This window comes from Puntigrus tetrazona, unplaced genomic scaffold (assembly GCF_018831695.1).
Source record: "Puntigrus tetrazona isolate hp1 unplaced genomic scaffold, ASM1883169v1 S000000656, whole genome shotgun sequence".
Classification (NCBI taxonomy): Eukaryota; Metazoa; Chordata; class Actinopteri; order Cypriniformes; family Cyprinidae; genus Puntigrus; species Puntigrus tetrazona.
In genome coordinates, this window is record NW_025048277.1 from 24,858 (window position 1) to 52,629 (window position 27,772).

Consider the following 27,772-nt stretch of genomic DNA (forward strand, 5'->3'; position numbering starts at 1 on the left):
CCATCTTTGGATTTTGTATGTTTTTCACATCTTGCTCTTGGTTTGGTTAACCTCCCAGAAGTCAGTGAAAAGTAAATGTAGGTCTAAGCACTGCTCTGTATTCCAGAACCATAAAACTTCCACTTTTGTGGATTTAAACTAGTTACTGGTTTAAAGACGTGGGCAGAGTTTCCCAAAGCACTTAGTAAAATCTTTGATAAGGCTAAAGTTGTACCAGGTTTCTCTCTGGTATGTTTCCCAAAAGCACTATTATGTAGGAAGTACAAAATACTTGTACATTGTGCATGTCTCAGAGCCTTGTAAGTTCATTATGTGCAAGTTTACAGTAAGAAACTAAGATATGCAAAGAATTTATAGGAATGTATTTTGATTAGCTATGCATGAATAATGTTTAATCTAATTCCACTTTTTATTGAAATGTCTTTGTACATTTTTCTACCACTAAAATCACACTACTGTGATATCAGGTGTATATTTTTAACAGTATCTTGTTGACAATTTCACGATTTGTCACTTATGTATTTATTTATTGTTTATTTGTTTGTTTTTCTGTCTTGATCAAGAAAAATCAAGAAAACATCAAAATCTAAAGTTAAGAATTTGTAATATTATTTAGAATGATTATGACTTGAAATGTATTTCAATTGTTTGTTTATGACCTAAAGGTTCATAAACAAACAATTGTTTTAAAGTACATGTTGAATGAATGAATGGAACAAGATGGAACAAACAAATTCATTAATTTGTTTTCAGTAAATCAAATGGTGCAATTAATGATTTGTAACGCAGAGACCTAGGATGCATTACGCAGTTTTAACACAGTGTACCTCTGATATTAAATTAACTCTTATGAAAATGTACTGCATGCCATTAAGTTATTAAAATGGCATGTCTTCATATAATGAATCATATAGCTACATGTCTCTTCACTGCTGTTTTTAACTTGATCTGCAAGGCGGCGATGGGTGCACGTTCAATAAAAAAATTGAAAAGCATTCAACTGCGTCATACATGCCCTCCATACTCCAGATGTGTGCACTGAACTGAGACTGATTCACTGCTGCGGGTGTGTGAGCTGAGCCATTGAGTCCTAAAGAAAATCCCTGTGGAAAGAAAGAACAGTTTAAATATATATATATATATATATATATATATATATATATATATATATATATATATATATATATATATATATATATATATATCCTTGTATTTAGCTAATGACCGTCACATTTGTAAAAAAGTGTTTCATTATCACACAATACATATCACACTTTGAAAGTTCCTAATATTACATTTAAGAGTCACACTTTAATTGAAAAATTGAAGAGCCACCAAAAGCTTTAATCTGTTCTGTAGTCACTGAAGCCTTCCTTCCTTCCTTTATTCCACAGTACTGAAACATTTAAGAAATTCCTAAAATAATTATATATATATATATATAAATATATATATATATATATATATATATATATATATATATATATATATATATATATATATTATATATATATATATATATATATATATATATATATATATATATATATATATTTATTTATATATTATATAATTATATATATATATATATATATATATATATATATATATATATTTTTTTTTTTTGTATTCCAAGTAATATTGATCAAACTACAGTTGGGTTGTTTTGATTAAGTAATAACTTAAACAAGTACAGACACCACAGCACAGGCCATTTCTCCGCTTTCCAGAATCAAGACACAATCAGTTCAGAATACTCCCATGTAGTCTGTCTCTATCGCCAAAAGTCTTCACCAGGTGTGTGGCAGCAGTGTTCAGGTATTTCTGTACCTGCATGACTGGCTACTTTGCTCTCACTCCGGGAAGCAGGCAGTGGTGGAAATCACACAGCTGCTCTCCCATATTGCCCGGCTGGGCCTGGCTATGCTTTTAAGCAAGAGCCAGTTAGCTCCAACTCAGTTGGTGAAGTTCATATGTGTGATTCGGGACTCACACTCGGACAATGGGATTCCCAGCAAAAAAGGGCAGCATATAAACACCTTGGACCTGCGAGTGGTGTTACTGCCAGCGAAGATCCGGCCAGTCTTTTCAAAATCACAGGAACTGTTGACATGGACTTTTCTTTGGTTTGTAAGTATCAATGGCATGCACATCCCGGGCGTAAAAAAAAAATATGCGGCAGATTTTTGTCATACCGCAGTCTCAACTTAGAGGTGGTGTAAATTATATGGCAGCCATTTGGTAGAGCAATTTCGACTGAGTGGCTCCTCTGGTTTTCACTTGAAAATGAATCCAGTCCTCTGGGTCAGGAAGCTCTAGTCCACGACTGGCCAGATCAGTTACTGTATGCCTTTCCCCCAGTTCCACTAATTTTATCAACTGTTCACAGGGTCCTTCAGGGACATCACAGACTATTGCCGTGGAGCCTTCCCAGGAGGAAGGATCTCCTCCACCAGTTGGGAGGTCACAGTTTGCAGCTCTGTGTTTGGCCTCTTAAAAAAGATTATGAAAGTTTGTGATCATGATGTTCAGTAGGCTATAATGAATTCTAGGACCCCTACCTCCACATGTGCTTATGCTTACAGGTAGGTAAATTCTTCTTTGACTGGTGTAGAATGCAAAGAGATTCCTGGAAGTATGTCCGGTCCCCTTGGTGTTATGGTATTCACAATCTCTGCTGGAGGATAATCAGGCAGCTTCTACCGTCAAAGTTTATGTAGCTGCAATTTCAGCACATCATGTACAAATAGATGGGCAGCCATTGGAATCTCATGACTTGGTTACTCAATTCCTTAGAGGTGTGCAGTGACTCCTCTAAACATTGACATACCCTCATGGGACTTGAGCCTTGTCTTGAAGTCTCTTACATTACCTCCATCTGAACCTTTGGAGCACAGTGACTTGAAGAGGCTTTTAACTTGAAGCTTTTATCTTAGTCATTACGTCAGCTAAACATGTGAGTAAGCTCGACACATTATCAGTTATTTCAACCTGTGGCACTGGAATGCAGATGGTTTGGTAGTAAAGTTGTGGCCGAACCCAGCATTTATCCCCAAGAGGCTTTCTGCCCTGTTTACAAATTAGGCAATTCAGCTGGCAGTATTCAATCCTCCAAGTTCTATTCACAAGAAGGAAATGGACTTCAACTTCTAAGAGGTAAACAGGACCTTGTGGTTATAAGTCAGCACTGCCTCTGGTGGTCAGAAAGAATGAAATAAAATGTGAGTTATGAATGTAACAGTGGTTCTATGAGACAGAGCTTTCTGTCACTCACAGTCGGGGTGAGAAGATTCCACTGGGACAGTCTGCAAGAAGTCAAGGAGTAAATAGGGGAGGACCCTGACATAACCTGGTTACGAGGGACTTTGTTTATGTTAGACTTGATCTGTAGATTTGCAATGAGATAACATCCAGTGTGAAGCACTGCCTCTGGTGGTCAGTTACAATCATAACGTTCGTTCCATAATTGTCTTTATAATTGCTCTCATGGTATTTTGATAGTAATACAACTATCGGTTCCTCCAGGCAGCGCCGCTACTAAAAAGTGCTTGACAGCTTCTGCAATTAAATGTGAACGTGATGCCTTGAAAATGGATAATATAGTTTTTTTTTGTTTGTTTTTTTGACAAACTGTGTTTAGTGATTAGATTGAAACTTCATAAACGTACTCTTCATAAATGCTGTGTTATGAGGCATTACAGGCATGAAAAGAGACCAATGAGACCAATTACCATGGATTAGCATCAAGCAAAGGAGGGGTATTGTTTGAGAGTCATTTAAAAATAAATGACATAATTATAAGACAGTTAAAATGTCTTTTTTGTTTTTTTCTGACATTGTATAAATGTAAACACCAAAATATAAACCTTTCATAACCCATAACAGCGGCATTTTGAAAATAAAATTGAGAGAATATGAAAGTGTAAGAATATGAAACTTTTTAGTGTAACAAATGAGCGTAAAACAGATCATTTAAGATTTTATAGGGAATTTGAACAGAATCAGTTTTATGGCTGATCACTGAGTCGGTCAGCGATTCACAGAATGAGCCACATACTCTGCACTGGATTAAAATGTAAAACACTATTTGCACATTTGCATCAGCAGTTTAAGACATTACATTAAGCACAAAACACAAGATACTTGACTTTTCAAGATAAATACGACTTTATTGGATAAATCGAAGACATATAAATTAATCTAACACATAAACACGCACACTCAGACATTTATACAAGTTGCATGAAGATAGAAAAGGAGGGAAAAAGATTCAAGAGAAATCCTAAGATTATTGCAATATAGACCTGAACAACCATCACTCACTTATTTAAGCCTTGGACTGGGTTATTCAATGAGGTTAAAATTTATATTAAATTCACCAGTTCAGCATGAATCTGGAGGTTTTTACTTGTGTTGCATTTGTGTTACGGGATTCCCTTTGTTGTCCTCATTGCAGAAAGGGGTTTTCCGATGTTGCTGCTTGGCCTGAAGGTCAGCAGCCATTGAAGTCTTGGAAGTTAATGGTTGGGTGTTGGCTGAAGTTGTGGACCGATTAAAGTTTTGATGCGAGTGCAGTCAGAGACTCAGGCAGGCAAAACTTAACTTACATGAAACACCCACAGAAAGAAAAGAAAACTAAAGCAAAGAAATAAAAGTAACGACACTAGGTGGGTTTTCTTCTCACTGTGGTTGTAGAAGTGAGAATGCAGGCCGAAGAATGCTGGAATGGCTTTCAAAGAACATAAAAAGTGATTTTAACTGCACACTCACATGCTTATGAAGAAGACCGCTTGTGCGTATGACTGACTTGACTTTTATGCTTTTATGATGCAGGATTAATGTAAACACAACCCAACATTGTTTTAAACCTTTTTTAACTTTATGAATGATTAGTTTAAGTGCTGTGCGTATAAGGAACTGAAACTGTTTTTAAAATATGTGATGCCATCTGCTATTAAAATGAAGCTCAGAATCGATTCAATGGAGAATTGCATTAGATTCATCAATTTATCATTACAACCCTATCAAGAATGTGGTACATTTGACTAAGTATTGATTGGGAACCACCCAGTGAAGCCATTAGCTTGTGAGTTCTATCATGGGTGTACATATGATGGTCATGCATCTCCTTCCTAAATTGGGATTATCAATAAGCAATCCTTTGTGTTAATTTTGCAAGAAGGTCTGTGAAAGAGTTGGTTGGATATGCTTGCTTCAGGCTGCCTGACCCTACGGTCTTATTTACAACATCCTGTTGTTTTGTCCTGGGCCTCTTCGTGAAATTGCGGCTCCTTGTGTTTCAGCGTTCTGATCGTATTTTAAATTCTGATGCGCTTTGATGCTCTACACTAGAAACCACCAAAATGTTATTTTATGTGTCAATAGGTCAATTGATACTGTGTCCTGAAACTCAGAACACCACCTACCGTATAATATTTCATGTTGATTTACAGTTTTTTTCAATTGCTAACAAGCATTTACCAATACTTAAAATACTTTTTCTAAACTCTTAACACAGCAACACACTAACGTCACACAATTAGCCAAATTGTTAATTTTCTGGCCAAAACCATGTTTTGTTAAATAAATACAAACTCTCCATTTCAAAATGCTGAGTACCTTTTTCTACATATACTAACTCTATCAAAACACAGCAAACCTGATTCAAAATTGAATCATTCAATCAAAACATTAGCACTAGTTTTCAATCCAACAGAAACATATAGTCAATCATAACACATAGACTGACAAAATGCTAACAATTAATTACAAAAATCTGCATTACTTCGTGTTTTGGTTTGACCTGGGTAGAACATACAATATGACATCCATTTAATGCATTTAATCCATTGCATGTATGTGTGTACCTGGTATTTATCATCTTATGGGGACAAAATGTCCCCACAAAGATAGTAATACCAGTAAATTCTTACCTTGTGGGGACACTTTATTTGGTCCTCATGAGAAAACAAGATTAGAAATTTGAGAGTCCCCACAAAAAAATGGAAACCAGTGTTTGTGTATGTGTGGATTACTGTAGGGCAGTATGTGTACAGCATAGTTGAGGACTCATCAGTAATTTATGAAATGTAAAAGAAAAGTGACAGAACTGCTGAAGTAAATTAGCAAAATGAAATTGCTGTCAGTTATCCAAAAAAAAAAAAAAAAATACAGGCCTTTGGCCTTTAGTTAAAAAAAAAAAAAAAAACAGACAAAAAACCAAAAAAAACAGAAATAAAGTTCTAATCTATACGATCTGGCCACATGTTCTCATCGACATCACATCTTATATTTTCTCTTGCTATGCATCTGGGATAGAAACGTTTAGCATGCCTTATCCACCCTTGGCAGTCTTCAGCTGAGATATCTCGGCAGCCAGCCTCCATGGCATCCAGGAGGGACATCTGATCATGTGGTCTATGATCATAGACTTTCCACCTCCAGGCAGAAAAAATTCCTCAAAAAAAAAATCCTCCTCTTTGACCCGGAACATCAGCAGTGGCCCTTTTTCCAATCAGATTTCTTCCTCGTCTACGAGTTCTTGCCAGGTTAAATCCTGCCTCATCTACATAAATGAATTTATGTGGTGTCTGATTAGCCTCCAACTCCATAACTCTCTGAAAGAAATCAAACACATGATGTTTAAATGCTTTTCACTGTGTGGGTATGTTTACTTGAGTAGTAATTGATAGTAGTGGAAAAAAACTGTAGAATAGCGTAAAAGAATTGGATGTACTGTATAGGCACCTGGACATATTGGTGTCGGAGTTTCTTGGCCCGCTCACTGTTTCTTTCAAAGGGCACTTTGTACAGCTGTTTCATTCGAATTCTGTGTTTGTTCAGAGTTCGAGTGATGGTAGCCAGGCGGATGCTTTCCACATTCTGGAATACCAGGTTGTCCTGTACAATTCTGGATTGAATTTCTCTGAGTTTTATTGCATTGTCAGCAATAACCCACCCTACAATGGCATGCTCTTGGTCCTCAGTGAGCAGTTTTCTTCTTCCCCCAGAGCAAGAAAGTCGTTGTGTTCTTTAGAGGAACAAAAAAAAGTACATATTTGTATTTGTATCTTGGCGGCAACAGTTATTGTGATACATTACAACTGCAATTATGGCCCTCACGAAACTCATTGCTTACCTGTTGGTTTGTTGAAAAATTCGGATAATGGATGCCACAGTTGACCGTCTAAGATTGGGCTGGACTCTTTCACCTGCCTCTTTCAATGACAGACCATGGTTTATCACGTGGTCAATAATAGTGGCTCTTATTTCATCTGTAACAACAGCTCTTACTCTTACAGCTCTTACTCTACCCCTACCTCTTCTACCTTGTCCCGGTCCAGCTTCTCCTCTCCCTAGTCCACCTTGCCCTCTCCCTAGTCCACCTTCTCCTCTCCCTCGTCTACCTTCTCCTCTCCCTCGTCTACCTTGTCCTCTCCCTCGTCAACCTTGTCCTCTCCCTCGTCCAACTCTTCCTCGTCCCGACATCTTCTTTCTTTTTCAGTTGTTCTGTATTGTTTTGAACAAAAACCAGTCCAGAAAATGTAAAAATCCATGTAATCCATTACTTGGAATTAATCAATAAGATTGGAAGCTATCTCTTAATTATCAGTAATTAAAATAATTATTATCAGCTCTTTTAAGCTGCTGTTGTTGCAGAAGTAGAGGCTTTACAATATAGTTAGAGTTTGGAACATTAGCTCTTTATTTTTGACATGCTGTGTTTAAGCATTTGTAAAAATGATAAGAAAGATCCATGATTTTGCTATGGGGTAAACTTGTGTAAAAAGAAAATGTAAGCATTTTAAAAATGTGTTAATTGACTGAATATTGTGTGAAAACAACATGAATTGTGTTAATGGTATGGTTACAACAAACGGATGTTGTGCTAATGGTGTTTAGAGTTTTGAAAATGTGACTAGAAATTGGACAAAAGGATGTTAGCAATAGAAAAAAACTGTATTGTAGCTGGGGATTTTAAAACATGACTTTTGTATGCTGCATAAGAACAGTTGAATGTGTTTTAGGAAAATGCAGTTTTATTTTCTACACCAGCCACAACTGCTGGCCAAAATACATGCCTACAGGCCAAAATTTGATCCATAAACTTCTTCAAAGCACAAAACACTAAGAATTTCAAGTGAGGCATTGAAAATCGCTGTCAGTCAGTGAGCAGCAAGTGTTTGGTTTTGTTCTGCTTTCAGCGAGGGGCTAAAGTGGTATTCAAAAGTTAAGGAAGCCTTAGTCAAATTACATGCTTAGTTGATTTTCTAAGTGAGAAGAAGTTAGCACAACCCCTGCTGTGACCATATTTAAACTTGATACACTTCATTGAATTTTAAAAAAACTGTTAAAAAAAGAGAGAACAAATCTGTTTAATAATACACTTTTTAACAGAAATCAAAGCCTCAAGTGTGCTGTAGTCAGTTATAGAAACAGGCTCTCTATTATTACTTACCTCTTTGCAAATGCACAACATGTTTAAGATATGCCTAAAGAAATCTGAACAATCAAGGGCTTGTGAAAGCCATTTAGCCTAGACTTTAATGAAATATTTAATTAATGTAAAATTTATTTTAAAAAAAATAATTACAGAAAATTATGCAACAGTTTTGTGCATTTATGTATAATTTATAAAAAAAAATCTGAATGTATATGGAATGCTTTTCATGTATTAATTAATCTTTAATATTTAGAGCACTATTTATTTTTATTTTTTTCATCCCTTAAGTGACGTCTAGAAATTTCTCTTAGTTTCTCTGGAAAGCTGCAACACCCAAAAATATGATGCTATAACCAATCTTTGCTGGATACAGATAACTCTGTGAATAATGAAAATGCTACATTCCAGGACATTTTTCCTCATATTTTATTGTATTTTTTTCCCTGATGTTGTTTTCATTCCTTTTCTATCAAAAGAAGGTCTCTTTTGTCTTTTTCCGTGCTCTGGCCCTGTGGAAAATTTCCTGATTGAGGGAGCTGAATGAGGCTGTTGAGAGGGAGGACTCTAAATCAAAGCCCACAGACAGAGCTTTGATTTCTCTCCTCTCTTTCATTATTTATTTCGTTTTCCTCTGGTGTGTTGTCATTTTCCCCCCTCACTCATCTATTTTGGCTCTACATGGGCTCACTGTCGGCTGCCTGGGCCACGGATCTGCGAATTTCACTTTCACACATACTCTTACAATCCAGATACCCGCAGACTTTGAGACATGTACAGAGATGGCATGAAGAGGAAACAGGCCACTTGTTAAAAATGCATGGGAGAAATCGCAAAGAGGACATCCGTATAAAAGAAAGCCTTGCCTCTTTAAGAAGCCTCTTTAAGAAGCTTGTCACTTCATTGCCTAATCGTTGCTAGACCAACCAGAAAAAAATAAAATAAAATAATACATAAATAATAATAATAAAAAAAATGCCTTTAGCCAAATAAGTTTGAGCTACATATCTAATTCATTAAATGCATCTCAGATTTTTCTCCTGAGAAAAATGTCCCCAGCAGTGTCGTTAGAATTTCAGAAATCTTAATGTCTCAGATTGCTCCGATTTTAAAAAGACTCAAACCATGTATTGCATCAGCATGTTGCGTCTATATTCTTTATCCTAATGAATTTCATGTGTCTGACTCGATTTTAGGTACTTTTAACTTCTACTTTCTTTTAAACTTTATTTTAGAAGTTGTACTTTTAAAACATGAAAAGGTAAAATGAGTAAAAAAAATGTTAAACTTACTTTTACGTATACAATAAGTGCATTACTTAGAAAAATAGATTATCGCATTAGTTAAAAATGTTCATGTTAAGTAGAAGTCTAATTCTAAGAAAGTCATCTGATAAAAATATATACTTCAACATAGCTGAGAACTCAGTTTCAAAAACCAAAAAAATCTGAAGAATATGTGTTGGAACGAGTGCAGATTTTGAAGTCTTTTGCTCTTTGGCATAAATGTATCTTTCTCTTTGTTTGTTTCTCCAGGGCGATTTCTCACAGTGAATGGCTCAGCTCTGACGGGGCCATGGGTTCTGAGCCCTTGGCTACGTGCCACCCATCGGCCCTGTGGTCTGGATATCACAGTGCTTTTGCACCCCGGGCAGAGTGGACGGTACACTGTCTGGCTCATCGAGAGGGACAAGCCACCGCTTGCTCTCCTCACCACCGAGCACCCTCATGTCGTTGGGTGAGTTTGCCAAAGGCAACATTCTCATATTCAGAGAAGATGTTACTCAACTCTTGAACCTTGTGACACTGAATCTGATCTACACAACACTGAGCTGCAAAGACCTTTTGCTTTGAGTGCAGTTAATGCGCAGGTTAAAGCTTAACTATTGAATCTTGGCAGTAATTTGTTGCTACAGTGCTAACAAGCCAAAATTATTCTTTTTTTTCTGCAAGTTTATCCAAATAATTCAGCTTGAGTCCCTTAATGTGCATTCAGTACAATATTATACATTAATATATATATATATATATATATATATATATATATATATATATATATATATATATATATATATATATATATATATATATTGTATGCAACTTGTATGTATATTAATGTATATACTTTCCAAATGTGTACTGTATGTGTATTTATATAAAATATATACAGTGCACACATTTATTATGTAAACAAAACCTTTGTATTGTGTACCATGCTCAGTGTAGTAGGTAAATAGGTCTGGTTTCATGGCAATATTCTTTTACAAGCACTGGTATTTCCTTCAGGGAAAGCAAATTTTGCATTTCATACATTTATTCATTTAGTAGACACTTCCATCCAGAGTGACAAAGTGTATTGATTTTATCAGTATGTATTTTCCCTGCGATCTATTGTATATTTAGTTGCATTTTAGCTACTGAATTTAGATTTGTATTTATCCCTTCCATTTTGTATTCATGTTGTAAGGTGAACGGTATCATCGGAACATATATATTTTATTTCATCCTCTGTAGTATAAAACAGACAGAGATTAGCAACACCTCCAGTACTTGCGCTGAGGTGTCCTTGAGATTCTCTTCTAGTCTCGTGTAACTTCCTGTTTGTTGGATTTGCTTCTGCAGAGGAACTCTGTGTCTTACAAGACTGGGCGGCATATGAATGAGTTCAGCCATGCGTGGCATGTTCCGATAGGGAAAAGTGTTCCTTCTCATTATAGCGTTCCTCTTGAGGTCATTATTTTTGATCAGCCAACCAACCCACATATCTGTATGCAGTTCTGCCCTCGCCTGAGGTCAGCTCTTGTCCGGTGTATTCAATAAATTCCTAAAGCCAAAAATGACCAGGACACACTGCGCATTGCAAAACCCGCGTGGTACTATTCGTGAAATCATTTCACACAACAGCGAAAGAAAAAATGCAGAACACGTTTAGGCGTTGTATCTGTGCTATTTTTATTTTCATCATTAGGCTTAGTACACATGCAAACTCAGAGTTCACGGTGTTCAAAACATTAAAAAAAATGAAAAAATAGCTCTCTGTCCAGCTGCTGTTCAATGCAATTCAGTGTCTTTTCAGTGGCTTTTTACTAAATCATTTGCTTTGCTTCTTCTCAAAGCCATACAGTATACCAGAACAGAGGCATTAGGCCTGTCTTTTGATCGTCTAAGTCCTCATTTAAGTCTTGAACTATATACAGACCACGATTGTATTTGCATTCGCAAAAACTAGGTTACAGAGTTCTTGTAAGGCCAGAATGCCACAGAGTGACTTCTGTATGTAGCTAACTTATATTTGGAATTTCTTTGTGGAATGCTTATTGGTGAGTCACGAAACAGAGAAAAGAAAAGTGTGTCAGACGGCAAAATTAAATATATATGGAAATTAAAACATTCAAATACCCCAAAGGCTCTTTTCGCCTCAGGGATTACGTGCTCTAGAAAAGGCAGGGCACCTCAGTGGCTAAGACAGCCTGCTGTTCACTGCTACAAAACAAAATGAACGTTGTGTCACAAGATTAGCTTTCTGTTCATTAGCCATTCCTGCAGTTATCAGACAAACACCCCAGTAGTTTTAGAAGGAGTTACTGAAACATAGAAAGAGGATCTGTCAAAGATCACAACTGTGGAATAACACGTTTTTTAATTTTTTTTCCATTAAAAGTCAAAACCCTTCAGTGGTTTCCAAGCCTAACTGATATCCCTGACACTTTTCTTTTCTGTCAAAAAGATAAATAAGAACAAACGCCACCACAGCATTTTCCTGAACACCTGTTTATCCGTCTGCACTGCATAAATGTACTGATCCGCGGAGTTATTGCGTCCAACAAAAAGTTGAATTTGGTCTAAAAAACTGATTCCAAAACTGGTTTTAGCCATAATTCCGTAACCGCTCCAAAGTCATGCTATGCAAAGAATCCACTCTAGAGGCTTGCATTATGCATAAGCAGTTGAAATTGCGTTATATAAAACATTTAAATCTTTTACAATCAGCTTGTCGGAAGAACATGTCGTGCACACGCTTTAGTAAGTGTATCATGTAATATAAGGTAGATTAATTATTAACAATAATAATGTGTAACAGTATTACCTCGCATCACTCGTTCCTGACAAAAAATAACAGGATATCTATTACATTTTACTGTAGCCGTGCGAAAGTTTATTTTTCCTTCGCTAAGATTAGCCCCAGCCCAGATGTGAGCTTTTTCATGTTACTGAGATTCCACGAGGGTGCTACTACTTAAGTGGTTTGAGCTGCCTGTACTTTTCTAGCGTTGTCTAGGTGTTTAAGAGCACAATATCTAATCATGGATTGCAATCTGTTTTGCTAATTGGTCTCATTTGTATTGTAGTGCGTATCTGTTGGGCTCTGGACTATCGCATTTTCTGAGGATCAACACTTGTTTCAATCAATTAGAGACTGCTGATATACTGGTCAGCCAATATAACACTGTAAGAGGGTTTGATTAGAGGTTTGTTGCATAGAAATGTGTTAAAACTGTAAGCACAGGAAGTGTTGGGTGTAATGCTTTACTAAGTAACGCACTACTGTGATTAAATTATTCGTTCACTGAAAAATTTAAGTAAGGGATTACTGTTGATTTTTATGTCATTTAATTACATACATACATAAATTATTTAAACACTTCTAAAACCGATACTGAATTTGAAATCTAAATTTAAAGTCTAAAGATAAAATTTAATGCAACGTCTTTAACCCTTTGTGCGCCGGGGCCGTCACTTTCAGTTATTCCTGATTCACAGAGAAACCATACAAATAAGACTAAAATCATACAAATCTAAAAAATTGGTTTATAGACATGATAAATACGTATATAGAAAGCTTTAGGTGTCTACTTTAAATTAAATAATTCTAATTAAACATTTAATGTTTTCTGATTATGAAATCCATATGAAAGCAAGGTACAGTCTTTCTCGTATTTGAAAGTTTAGTGTCTACTTTTAATTAAACAAATTCAAATCAAAAACTAATGTTAACTGATTATGTATCCCCAATGAAAGTGAGGTTCAGTCTTTCACGTAGCCTATCTGTGTCTACTTTTAAATAAACAAATTCAAATCAAAAATCTGTCACCTGTACGCAAATAACCTCACATACAAAAATTAGATAAAAAAAACAACTAATTTTAAAAATCAAGATTAATCTAATTTTCATTGTTTTTGAAAGAATAAATCTGCCTTTAGAATAACAGTGTAATTTAACATGGAGGAGATCACTACCTGTTTTTATAGTGTGTTATAATGTGTTATTTTTACACAAAGCTGTATGGATTTTATTCATTTTGATATGCATGAAAATTTTGCCAAACTGAAATGTATTGTTTAACATTTCTAAAGCTTTTTTTGTTCCGAAATTTTGCATAGTATTTCTAATTCACGCTGCAGGCTAACATTTGTTTCCAAATGTGACTCATATCTGATTTTCTTATGACAGCATGAACAGCTCAAATCCATTTTTTTTTCAAACCAGACTGCGCTTATGGTATGGACATAGAAGTTGCTGTCCAACCGATCCACGTTCATTTTTTAGGTCTCTAAAGTAGGCAGATGGTTGTAAGAGAGTTGTTGCACATGGCATTTTAACCACTTAGCTCAGTGCTTTCCAAATTAGTTTCTGGAGACGCACCAACACGTTGAGCTTCCTGTTCCAATGTATGAACTTACATTTATAAAGCTCTTGATCAAAATAATGATCATTCCATACACTTTATATTAGGTGGCCTTATACACACACACACACACACCAATTTTAAATTAAAATAGTGCCTTAATGATTGAAAATGTAATGTATGTATCATGTGGTTTCACATTGTTTGCTCATGAATTCATGCTATATAATTTGTACAGAAATGATTGACAAAAAAATGAGACTGCATTAATAAGTTATCAATTCAGCACATTGTAAATTAGTTGAATTGATTACAACGAGAGTGTTAGCAATATATGCTACAGCATTCATTTGATAAATGTTTTAAAATCATATCAAATTTTCCACCTAGCCACTGAATTTCATACATTAAATCAAAAAGTGTTAAACCTGTTACTCTTCTTACTGTATGCCAACAATTGTGCAATACAGACACTTCCAAATGCTTGCTAAAATCATAAGACTAAATAACAGTAATGCCAAACTGCTATACAACATCTGGAAGTCAAGTTTTTATCGGTCCATCAAGAAACAAAAGTGTGTTCATGAGGTTCTTCTTAGCCGAAATTGCTGGCTCGCAGGTTTGCTATGTCTGGATAATACAATTTTCCTTAGGGCTTTTACTTTAAAAGCCATCTCATTTCTTCCTCCAATCTTAAAAAGTTTGTTGAGCTGAGTTTGGAGGAAGATTTCGCTGGTACTAGGAGGTTAGCCAAGCAGTCAAATCCCACCAACAACACCATTGCCACTGGGAGCTGAACCCTTCACTGCTGACACAATGCATTACCTCCCAAGTCACTTTTCATTACTTGAGTAGCAGTCATCGCGAAGGAGGCCGGAGACCCTAATGGTGACTCATTCCTCTATTGTGTTTCTACACACCACAGCCAATAGCCTCCACCTTTCCTACAACCTCCGCACAGAGGGGGTCATTCGCTCAGGCTTGTAGAACTCCTCCGAACCCTTCGCTGTCCCCCCGCTCCTCTCTCTGTGGTAGTCTCCAAGGACTAGAGGCGTCAGGCGGTTTCCATTAACTGGAGAGTACAAGAGGCATAAATACTTTAGTGGCAAACATGAAAATCGATAAATGCTTGTCATCCACTAAGGAACGTGCTGTCATTGCAATGAAACATTTACAGCTGCTCCGCTTCGTTTCATAGACATAAATCACACACAGTCATGTATTTATTCAATTATTTTTTGTTTGTTAACCTATCCGTTTATGTTTTTCTGTGCCGGCGTACAGGACGGAGCTGCAGTGCAAGGCCTTATGCGTATAGTCCTCACTGAGGCTTTATAAATCATTTATACACTGTAGAAATGTTTGCCTTGCGATTGTTTAGTTTCATTTTATGTGTTTTACTAATTTAATGAAAATCTGACTACTTACGGAAATGAGAGATGGGCACTCTTGACGAGGTCATTTGAATAGCTATTCATACAAAACAACAACAACAACAACATTTGATTGAAATAATAGGTGATACTAATAATGGACACAGTCCTGAAAATTGCCACAAAACAAGCTTTTGGATGATACAAAAAATGTTTTACATTTAAAATTATTGTGAAAAACAACATTAATTTTATAAATTATTGTCTAGCATAATTCTAGTATCATCATTTGATTGTATTATCTCTCTTATTACAAAAAAACTTTCAAAATGTAAACCTTTGCTCCTTATTTAACCCTAAAGTACCTAACGTATTGCCCCATACTAATAAACTGTTGCTGTGTCGAAACCACATACATAGGTCATGATGATGGTTAAAAATACTGCATTTATCATGTTGTTATTGTTTTGTGACTTTCTAGCACCAGTTGTGTTGCTTTACTGCAATACAATACAGAATATTACTGACATATTAAATATGATAATGTCATTTTTAAGTTTATAATGTCAAGCTTATAAGAGTTATAAGACATGATTGAACATGCTTAATGATATTGCTGTCATAATTTTAAAACCCTATTCAACATTGCTGTTTTTAGTCACTGAATGGTATAGTTAATGCAAAAGTCTTAAAACACTATTAAACCTTTAGAAACTCTATTAGAAAACAGAATTATCTTGAGCTACTGAACTGTAATAGCAAATATAACAAGTCAACAGGCTAAAAGTTATAGAGAAGCTAGAGTGCTTAAATTTAAATTTATAATTTGACACGATGCACGTATTGTGTACACACATGTTTTTACAGTGTACTTATATATTAAAAAAAATACATTGTTGGACCATCCCTTATGCACACTCTTAAACCTACCCATAGCACCAGACCGGTCTCTAACCTTACACCATCTCATCATTATACAACAATATAACTCTATTCTTGTATTTGATAATGTTTAGTTCTTTGATACAATCTGTATAGTTAGTAGTATAAAGTGATTGACTGATTGATTGATTGACATATCCCACCTCAAAAGCAGCCAAAGGGTTTTGTAAAACCAATATGAACACAATAACTACATTTTACTTATATTTTATGTAAGTACATAGTAGTAAATGCCACCTAATATGGAGTCATGCCAAATCGTTTTATTACTTTAGAAAGTCTACATGAATATTTCCAAGTAATTTAAAATTCCTAGAAACACAGCAGGTAGCCTTTTCCCTAGCTTAAAATGTGCTGTACCAAAAAACCTTAGAGCACAATATCATAAAATGTTTTATGACAGCAACCGAGGACCGATCTACAATGCACTGCCAAAGACTTGAAAGATTACCAGATAAAAAGAGGGAAGAAAAACATAAAATCCTGACTTGAACATGTTAAAACGTGAACATGAAGTGATGTGACACAACTAGGAAGATTTTGACCCATGAATAAGCGGAACGTCTAGTTTAGAAAAGGCTACGCTATGAGCAGAAGAAGAACACCATGTCCAGGGCAAACATGGAGGTGAACCAGTCTTGTTATGGGGCTGTTTTACAGGAAGAGAGAATCACAACCGTATGAAGGACATCATGGATTCTTTGAAGTATCAGGCAATTTTAGCTAAGAATGGTGATGACTTTGGTGCAAAGACTGAAGACAATCATCCCAAAGTACAAATCCATATGCTTGGTTTATGGATTGGTCATTAATTGTACTTGAGTGGTCTGTTAAAGGTGCAGTAGATTGACAGCTAGCAGTTGAAATGGGTACTGACCCGGAATACATGTTTTACAGTAGAATCCCATTTTTCAGAGAAACAGCTATGTAAATATAACATGACTCCTTGACAGCAATACACTGTGTATTCCATCAACTTAAAAGGGGGCAGTATCATACAGATTAAAGGTGTAGTATGATTAAATTCCGGTCTTTTTTCCTTGAATGTTTTGTGATCACATCTTTTATTATGATCACGTATTAAACGGAGGCGATGCACATCAAAGATTTAGTGGGGAAAGAACGTTTCAAAGAGCCCTCATCTCGGCCCGCACAGCAGCGCTGAAGCACACCTGCTAAATGCAGCTTATTTGTGCAGTGCAAGAAGAGAAGTGCGAGCAAATGTGCACAAAAGCAGCACAACTTGGACAAACTTCAACGGATAATGTCGACTGCTCTTTGGATATTGGCAGTATTGTTAAGAATACTTGTTTAATTATTACTAATATGGCTTGTCTTGAACTTCATATTATTTGAAATGCACTTGCCGTCCAGTAATTGCGAAAAGCTTCGTGCTTTGTCACTTCTTAATAAACAAAGTATCAGCTTTAAAATATCAAATTCATAATAAAATTCGAACAATAAACTGGCACTCTTTAATGGGACCTCAGTTCAAGTAAACCCATAATATGTTTCTCTTACCATAGTACATAATGAACATCAAAAGATCAACTATTATTTTTAAGAGATACTACATACGACTTACTGAAATGTCTCATGTAAAAGCTCGTTTAGTGTTACAAACTGCGGAAAATGTGTAGGCCAAGCTTGTAAACACTGCAATGTAATAATACAGCTACCTCAGAATAACCATTCAGTGTCCATAAGCTCAACAGTCAGGTAGAAAAAAAATATAAAGAGGAGCATTTTGCTATATTTATGGGCTATTGCATATTGATATTTTTACTTAACCCGTTGTCTATGATTCAGCTCCTATAAAACAGAAAGAAATGTAGAAAAACTGTGTGGAATGTGTGGAAGACATATGACAACATTTATATTAGAATGCATTGAGGAGGAGCCCAAACTACACTCACTGACCAAGTGTTGCTTACACAGATTCTGTGTACTGGACAATTCTTTGTGACTGTATATTTTAAGCCTGAGAAGACATTTAGTTCCCACTTTAAGTGAACCTTGGTTCAATGACACGATGGATTAAAATGCTGATAAAGTCAAGCAAATATTAGACAAACACAATGGTATAACACAAAGGTTAAACAAAAATAATAAATTAATCAAACATTTTTATTCTGTGACACCTATTATAATATTTTTTTCTCATAGGAGACAAGGGCTTCCTACTACTTTTTTTTTTTTTGGTCTGGAGGCCTGACATGTTTCCTAAATATCTACAAACAAGAGTCAAAAATGTACGTGCAGCACATTCAATTCTCCAGATTTAATTTTCATTGAAAAAAAAAAAGAATTTGAAGAAAGCATTCGCAATATGAAAACCCAATGACTAGCAGTGATCTGAAAGCTTTTTCAAGCAAGGAATGGGCCAATATTACATTAGCGATGTCACACAAGCTTCTAATCAACCCCAGCAGAGTGTTTTGGTGGTTAAAACAATAAAAAAAGACCAGTTTTTAATTTTTGGAGTTGAATAATTTCAAACATGAATGTTTAGACCTAGTTAGATTTTTCTCATTATTCACCAACTTCAGTTGTATAAGTAAAATGTCCTCTGCACCAAAATGTCTTGCAGGACTGTAGTTACTTTTTATCCAATATTTTATGAACACATTGAATTCAGACATTCTATTGTTTTTGCCTACTACTAAATAAGGAAGTGTGTTTAATTGGGTGCATCCAGCATTTAAAGCTACACAATCAAGGACACACGCAGATTAATTACATATTTGGTAAAGCGCTAACAGCTTCGCCTGGCTCTGCCATATTTCATGGGATTTTGTTTGTTCCTGGCCTTGTGACTCTGTTCCTCAGCTCTCCATTTAGCATCTGTCGGAGCTGACCCCTCACTGCTGATGCAGAGCCGCCCATGCGTAGCGCCGATGGGCTGGAAATGACCCTGACTTTCGCAGTCTGGGAAGAAAGCCAGGAGCTTCGCATTCATCAGCACAGCTTAGGAACTAAACAGGAGGCAAATACTACCTAAGAGAGGTCTGCCAATTCCATGCACAGCAAAATCCATTCATGCGCAGAACTGAACGCCGCGTGCGCGTGGAGTTTATTTTGCAACGGTTAAACAGGACAGAGGTCTCCGATTCTAGAAGATCGTAATGCAAGCCCAGCCGTCAAAGACTATGTCAAGATGTGATGCGCCACTGCTACACATCTCCCACACCATTCAAAAAGCTCCGCTGACAACCGTAATGGAGGTATTTAGTCTAACAAGTGGTGACAAGCTCCCGCAAGCTCAGAGACAGCAGACGGGAGGAAAATAGAGTCATCGTCGCTGCCAAGTAAAACAAAGGGAAAGTTTTGCACATAGCGAGTGTTTTGTTAGGACCAACTGCCTGAATACGATCCAAAAGAAAGGCTTTCCCCTAACTCTCTTTCAACTCATGTCTCTCTCTATTTTTCTTCCTCGCACTCTCTCCTCTTTGAGATGATGCCGTTTGAAGTGTAAATACCCAACTCGCCTGGCGTGCGGCTCCGCAGCCCTCCCCCCAACAACCCTTCTTTTGCTCCCCTTTGGCAGCGAGGTCTGGGCTCCCAGAAGCGATCATCTGCATCCTGCCGTTTCATATGCAAATCCACCTCCCCTTAGCATCCTCGCTGCCACGGCTATCGCAGCACCTTCGCTGATGTACGGCGGCCACTAAAAGGTGCGTCAACAGAGGGACGCGCAAGATGTTGGATTTGGAGAACGGGCACTTCACAGAAGCGTGTGCCGTCAGGTGCATGTCGAAACATTTCAGGCGCTCGGGAGAGAGAAAGAGAGAGAGGCGCATTGTGCAGATGCAGGTGTTTGTAGTTTGCTATTTGTCCCAATTCTGTCCTTGCCGCAGCGACTGTTTCCTATGAGACTGAAAGATACGTACAAAAAAAAAAAAGGGAATAATACAGTAAAAAAAGAGAACCTGAGGTTCATTTCAAATGTTGTTTACTTATTTACAATAGCCAATCAGTGGCAAAATGGTGTGATTTTGTACATGCGTTGAAAGGAGATTTGGAACAAAACTTTTTGATGGAGAATTGCTTATGGGAATAGCTTTGAGTGCTTTTAGGCCTCGCGGCTATTCATAGCTATTTGACTGTAGCAAGCTGCAGCAGGCAATGTGAGGATAGGGCAATAAAAACTTTTTTATAATTATGTTCCTTTCTTCTCGTAGTTCTTATTTTTCTTCTCAGACAGAATTATAGTGTTCATACAATATTACTGCCTCGTGTCTCTTTAAACTGTCAGAGGTTTAAGACTGTTTTATGCATTAAAGCACAGAGCAGAGATGATATCTTGTTTTTATAATCACTCAGTGCTTGTTTGGAATTTTTCATGCAAGATTGATATACAGTGCAAATCCCTTTGCTTTGTGTGCCTTAAATTTTCTTAGCCTATTAAATGTCCGTATATGCATATTAAAATGATTTCTGAAGTTCTTATGACACTAAAGAGTGAAGTAATGGCTGCTGAAAATGTGGCTTTGCTGTCACATTTTATCAATTATAAACTCAAAACGTATTGCACAATATTACTGTTTTACTGTATATTTGAGAAAAAAATGATCAAATACAATATCATATGCTTTTTCATTTATTTAAATAAACAGCCAAATTAGATACCAGTTATACTTTTTTTCATGTTAGGGGTACCAATACTTATGAATTATAAAATATGTACGACTCGCCATGGGATCGTGCTAATAATTGCCTCTGATTTTAGGGATTACGCAAGGTTAAGGTTAGGTTTAGCTGTAGGGATATGGTCAAGGCTAGATTTTTGGATTATGTTATTCCAAATATGCCGAACACTCACCCAAATCAGGATGTGCATGATTGTGTCGACGTTTCCCATTCTGCACTTAAATAAGGGGAGACAAACTGTCAGACTGTACTACACAAGTGAACCATGTAACATGGACCAATTATCTATGTCCTGCTGTAAAGCACTGCATGAGCCACTGGATAACACACTGTGAGTTTGACTCTCGCAGCCATTTTGATAGCACACTGTGGACCAGTTTCAACAGTATGTGGACCAATTTGGACACACTACTGTCAGGACCACAAAACCTTTGTTCATCACAGAATATCCTGTACCATGGAACCTGAATTAATCTTAAATGGCACAGTAATTTTAATTATTTAAATATAAAGTTGCTTTAGGTTAGTGAAACAAAGGGGTACCTGCTAAAGAACCCTTCATTACAGATATACTTGTAATATAGCTCACTACAGTTCCTACCCTATTTTTCATATCGCAGCATATAAGTTATACAGTGAATTAAGTTGAAATTAAAACGACTCTCTCAACACGTAGACTACTCTACTATCTGTTCAATACCCAGAATAATATTTTTGCTAAGCTGTTATTATAGTCCAATAGTAGTCCCTCACTAAATATCATTTTAATCTGTAACTTAAATTATTTCATGCACTAAAGCATATACAGTATCCTGATATCTATCTATCTATCTATCTATCTATCTATCTATCTATCTATCTATCTATCTATCTATCTATATAGATGGGTGTTGGGTTGTAATATGCTTGCAGACATTGTCACAAATTGTCTAAATAGCAATTCACCAACATAAATCTTTCACTAAGTATTTTGAATGCAAATGGATTGACTCGTTACTCTAGGGTTCACAATTATAAAAAAAGGAAAGTTATTTATGACCATTAATTTTGTAAACACAGATTTTAATGCTAATTAATATATACTAGGCTCCAATTTCAACACAGGATAATTGTTTTTCCTGATTATGAATTCTACAATAATATTTTATAGAAAACAGTGAATTATGCAAAAAATAGCATGATAAAAAGTTGTTGCCCCTTGACTTGCATATAAATTGTGTAATAACAAATGTTCCTATAAAAAGGAATATTTTACAGACAGAAAAAAAGTGATGAACGATTACTTAAAGATTAGCTCATTGACTGGCAGGAGAGGCTGCAAAACAAAAACTGCACAATTAATTCATTCTCTTTTTTTTCTTAAATGTTTTGGGGAAAGAACAACAGGCAGGAAAAAAGATGAAGCACAGTGGTAACACAGTGGTAACCCACGACAACAGAAGAACTTAAAACAGATCTCTTTAGATCTCGGCATCTTCGTTTATTACAAACCAGTCTGACTTTATTTCTCACATATAAAACTTCTTACCGCTAATTAACAGAGGTTTAGTTGTTGATGTTTTACTGCAATTAACAAAGTTTGAGTCACGATTGTGGAGATAACTCTCGACACTTGACTTTTTAACATTAGTTTTTCTTCGTCTGCTGTCACGTGTTTCTAAAGTACATTTGTTATAACAAATACTTCTAGAGAAAATTTGTTCAGTTGGTTACTTATTGATGACGGCTCACTTAGAAGAGGATTGGCCCAGGGTTGCTAGGGAGGTTGAAACTAGGGTTTCACTTGATAAAAAGTCATATTCCAGGGGTTGCTTCATCCCACAGACATGAAAAATATCCTACGGAAGCAGTGTTAAAATAGCCCAATTTTACAGAAGATCCATGAACTTGAAACACATTTTTTTTTAAACAGCATTTTAAACAATCCCTGTTTACAATTCAGATGCATTTCAGAAACGATATCCATTTGCAATACACAATCGAAAACGTATGTCACATGACCATTCATGCAGATATAAAGTAGATTCATTTTCATACGGTAGACATGTAGCTTTTTCAAACGTCTCAATTTCTGACCTCTAAAATGCTCTGTAAACTGGGCCTGATTCACTAATCTCATCCAGTGTCCAATTATGTGCATATACTACTTAGTTAGATTAACTTCCCATTATTACAGCCCTAGAATATCACTTTATAAAATCTGTTAGTATGTTATTGTTTATAGGGATTTTATGCAAGAGTCACATTTAAGGATTATGATATATCACTGGGACACAAAATCTTGAATGAAAAGAAAAATCATGTAGTAGCCATTTTGTTTTTCTCTGTTGATGATAGATGCTAATAAAACTGCTTCAGGAAAAGAATTAAATGTTTCAAATAATTTCCTTAGAAATTGGAAGATGTGCTCATTTAAGAAATACTCCTTTTGTGCCTCATAAGAAACTGCTTTTGCCGTTCATATATTTATATATATAAAAGTATATATATATATATATATATATATATATATATATATATATATATATGAACACAGCTGAATTAAACAACTCTAACCTGAATGATGCTTTTTTTTCCTTTTTAGATTGAGTTCTCAATTAATCCTCAAAGAAACTAATCTCCACAAAGCCTTGAACTTTTGTATTACATTGAAACGCATCCTTAATATTTCCCAAACACACAGACTTTAGAAGCTTTTAGAGGAGGCGGGATTGGAGAATGCATGAAAAGATTTAAAGCTGCTTTTTCAATTCCTGCTGGAAATTGATGCATTTCATCTTGGCAATTAGATCAACCACTGAGAGAGGAGTTCGACCAAACACCAGAGAGAAAACAGTGATTGGTTTGTGGCGTGTGTGTTTTGCTAAACACTGTGGCGCACGTTGATTCTTTTAGGATGCTGACACACCTTTCGAAACACCGTAAACATTTGATTTAAACCACATCCTCATCAACTCACACAACAACAAATGCTTGCTTCACGCACGTTGAGCATTTAAACAAGTGTTAATGACAGTTAATGGAGCTGGAACACCTGCTGTGTTATAGTGCATTACTGTGGTCCAGGTTAGATTGTGGATGCAGAGACAAAAGCAGCACACAGACAAATGAGGGTGGTGAAACAATGCATCATATAACACAATACAAAATCCATGCAAATTATTTGGCAGCCCATTACAATACAAAACTCCACGCTGCTTGATATATGATACATAACAAAAAGCAGCATACATTTGGATTAGGGTAACAGAAGAAACCACACAACCAAAGTAATGACAAGAACACTGTGTAGGCGATATTAGAACACCTTCTATAACAGTTTAGTGTCCAAAGACCATTAATACCTCAATTTCCCAGAAAAGAGGGACAGTGTATGCTGTTTTGAAAACATTATTGATAGTGGTAATTGAAACAAGTGCTGTTGTGAAAGCTAAAAGCAACAAATAAAATAGAACGAACTGTGAGCTATCAAGCGTTCAACCCCCCCTGGAATTGTCACAAAGTGGACCCACTGAAAGTACAGAGCTGGCCAAATTGATTTGCACTGCACAGTGGGTCACGCCATATTTTTTCCCCCTTTCTGACACTGTCAAAAAAAATATATATATATATATATAACATTTACAGTGTTTGGATTCATGTTGATATCATAACTAAATGAAACAAGACGCTTGGCTATGTAGAAGGATTACTGAAATAGGAAGACAGGTGTGAGGTAAATCAATTCTATACTGAACAGCTAAATAAAGTATACAGTTTTTCTTTTCCTCTCACAATTACTTGCTGTGCATGTCAATGGCGGGTTGCTAACCCCTGGTAGGTGGCTTATCAGTACCTGACCATGTTTTGGAGAGCTCCTGTGCGTGAATAGATTTCATATTTTCCCTGTCTGCTGGAACTATTGTTGATATGCGTGAAACTGCTATTGGATATCTTTCTCTAAGTATGATATACTCAGGGCTGCCAACTTTTGATTTCAGCTTGGAGTGAGGTTTTTTTTTTTTTTAACATTAACTAAATACAGCCATTTATAGGAGTTTTCTAGGAAGCTATAAAATATAGCCTATATTTTATGATGGTTAGATGACTTTAAACCGTAATCATGATATTGTAACTGTGCTGTCTTGATCACTTTTCCGTGAAGTACCGCGCATAAATCACAACTGGAATGAATGATAAAGTCAATCGCATTTAACGGTAAAGGCTCATTTTTGAATGTTTATTATTTATTTTAAAAAACATAAGAATGTGTGTGATGTGATTTAACCGATGCTCTTTTTAACCGAAAGCCAAATTGGAGGCAAAGGTTTTGTATTGTTTACAGAAAAGATGCACTTTCTCATAATTTTGTTTTCTGTTAATTATCATGTTGTTAATTATAATCTGCGTGTGTGTTTTTCTGCAAAGCAAAAACCTAGAATGCCTAATGTTGGTTTGATTGCTTGTGCTACATGAGAAGTAAAATAATTTTGCCTACCTGATGTAATAGGCTAGATTTATTGCGGGCGCGGATCGGGTCACGACGGATCTGGTCTAGTACAGATTCACATGTGTGTGGCGCTGAAACAGTAAAGCCCCGCCCTTCTTTGATTTGATTGGCCATCTATAACATTCGGACATAGACGAACGCTGTCGGGAGTTATTACTGCTGTTGTTTTATTACCCTAACAACAAACACAACAGAAAGTAAATATTGAATTTGGCAGGGACATTTTACTGCGTTAGGAAATGGATGTGTGAGAGCGCAAGGATTTTGTCAATTGCGCGACGATAAATGCATGTGAGTAGGCAGACCTGCATACTTCTTGTGGAGACCTACTTTAAATACCCCACCGTTCAAAGGTTTTGCGATTGGCAATCGTATGCGCACCAATGCTGTATTTATTTGATAAAAATGCAGTATAAATAATGTATGTTGTGAAATTATCTGTTTATAAATCTACTATTCTGATTTGGTTCTCAAGAAATGTGTCTGTTAATGTTGTTAATTGTTAATGTTGAAAACAGTTGTGCTGCTCATTATTTTATGAAAAATTTTACTTCACTATTTCCTTATTTACTGTCACTTTATTGAATGCATACATTCTCATATATATATATATATATATATATATTATATACCGTTATTGTTTACAGTGTAGATTCTTAAAATGCAGGCTCTAACGTTTAATACATTTTAATGTAGTGAGCTATAGTCCACTTATTACACAGACAGATACCTTAGAGGAGTCAGGGGTTGAAGGATGTATTGTGGTCAATAGAGGCTAAGCTGAATTAACAGAATCTGTAGCAAAATTTTGCTTACTAGTAAGACATTTAAAGAGATGAGAGTGAAAATTCAGTTACGATCATTAACTCACCTTTAAGATTTGCTTCGCACAAACCTGTATGAGTTTCTTTCTTCTGTGGAACATAATATATGGTCAAGAATGTAGCTGACCAAGCAGTTGCTGGTCCCCATTGACTTTCAAATGGAGATAAAATAAGTCACTGGGGACCAGAAGCTGTTTGACATCCTTCAAAAAATATTCTGAAGAAGAAGAAGAAATGCAGGTTTTGAACTTCGGGGTGAATTTTACAGGTGACGGAATTTTACCAGAATTGTAATACCGGAGCTATCCCTTTAAACTTATATGTTGTTACTGTCTACAAATGATGTCAAATCCGTTGACATTATACAATGTAAAGGCAATGCTAAAATGTCCCAATAAAAGCTCATGAAGTATGCATATGCATATGCTGCAATACAATCAGCTTCCATGCTTACCCCGTTTCACTTCCATCTATTACTATAATGTTTGACATTAAATATTTTTAAACAACCTGTCCTCCAACAAATACTCCTGTATAGGCATTGTTTGTCCAAACCCTTGAAATATGACCTATCAGAGTGTATAATACAATTGCTGCAAAAGAACATTTTCACATTAATGTTTTGTCTACTTTTATCTGCGTTGTAATTCAGGCTTCGTGTAGCTCAGTTGGTAGCGTGGTAATATACAGTATATATATATACATTGGTACTGATGCATCCCCTAGTGATTTGGCTAATTAGAGTAAAATGTAAATGCACATACTGGCTGTTAAAGAAAAAACCTTCTTGAAACTGCATCAAACATTGTCACGTAACACCCTCACCTTTAAAACAAACATTACAATGTTTGCACACTGGAAAAGAGAACGATAAAAACAAAACAAAAACTCTACCCGCTTGTTAGACTCTAGAAAGTACATTGGCCGCCACATTATCCCTGCCTTTCTTGTGCCGAGTCTCAAGGTTGTAATCTCGACCAATCAAAGCCCAACGCATGAGGTGTTGATTATAGTTGTACATTCGACACAAGAAGGTGAGAGGGTTGTGATCGGTATGATCTATAGTTGTGTTCAACTTTAAGCAGAGCTGCACATCAAAGTATTGCGAGAGTGATTATAAGGATCAGCTGTCAAATGCTCTCGCTGTACTTTGAACATGCTCATAAAATGTATATGTACTATAAAGAATTATTTTGCACTAATGGGTAGGTTTAGGAATTAGAATAGATTTGGTCATTAGTATTAATTACATCTATTGTATGTACGAATTACCATGAGATTGGTGTAGAAAGCCTTCACAATGCGTTTAAATAAACATGCATTTGACAGATACATGATCACGCTGTCATTATTTTTTACATAAAATAACACAAAAATAGACCTATAGGTACTTTTTTTTTTTTGTCGTTGGAGGACAGGCTCCATTTT

General features: G+C 36.0%; 1 pseudogene; it reads left to right on the forward strand.

Annotated features, from left to right (window-relative positions):
• Window positions 1-27,772, forward strand: part of LOC122334858 — a 149,978-nt pseudogene that overhangs the window by 14,006 nt on the left and 108,200 nt on the right.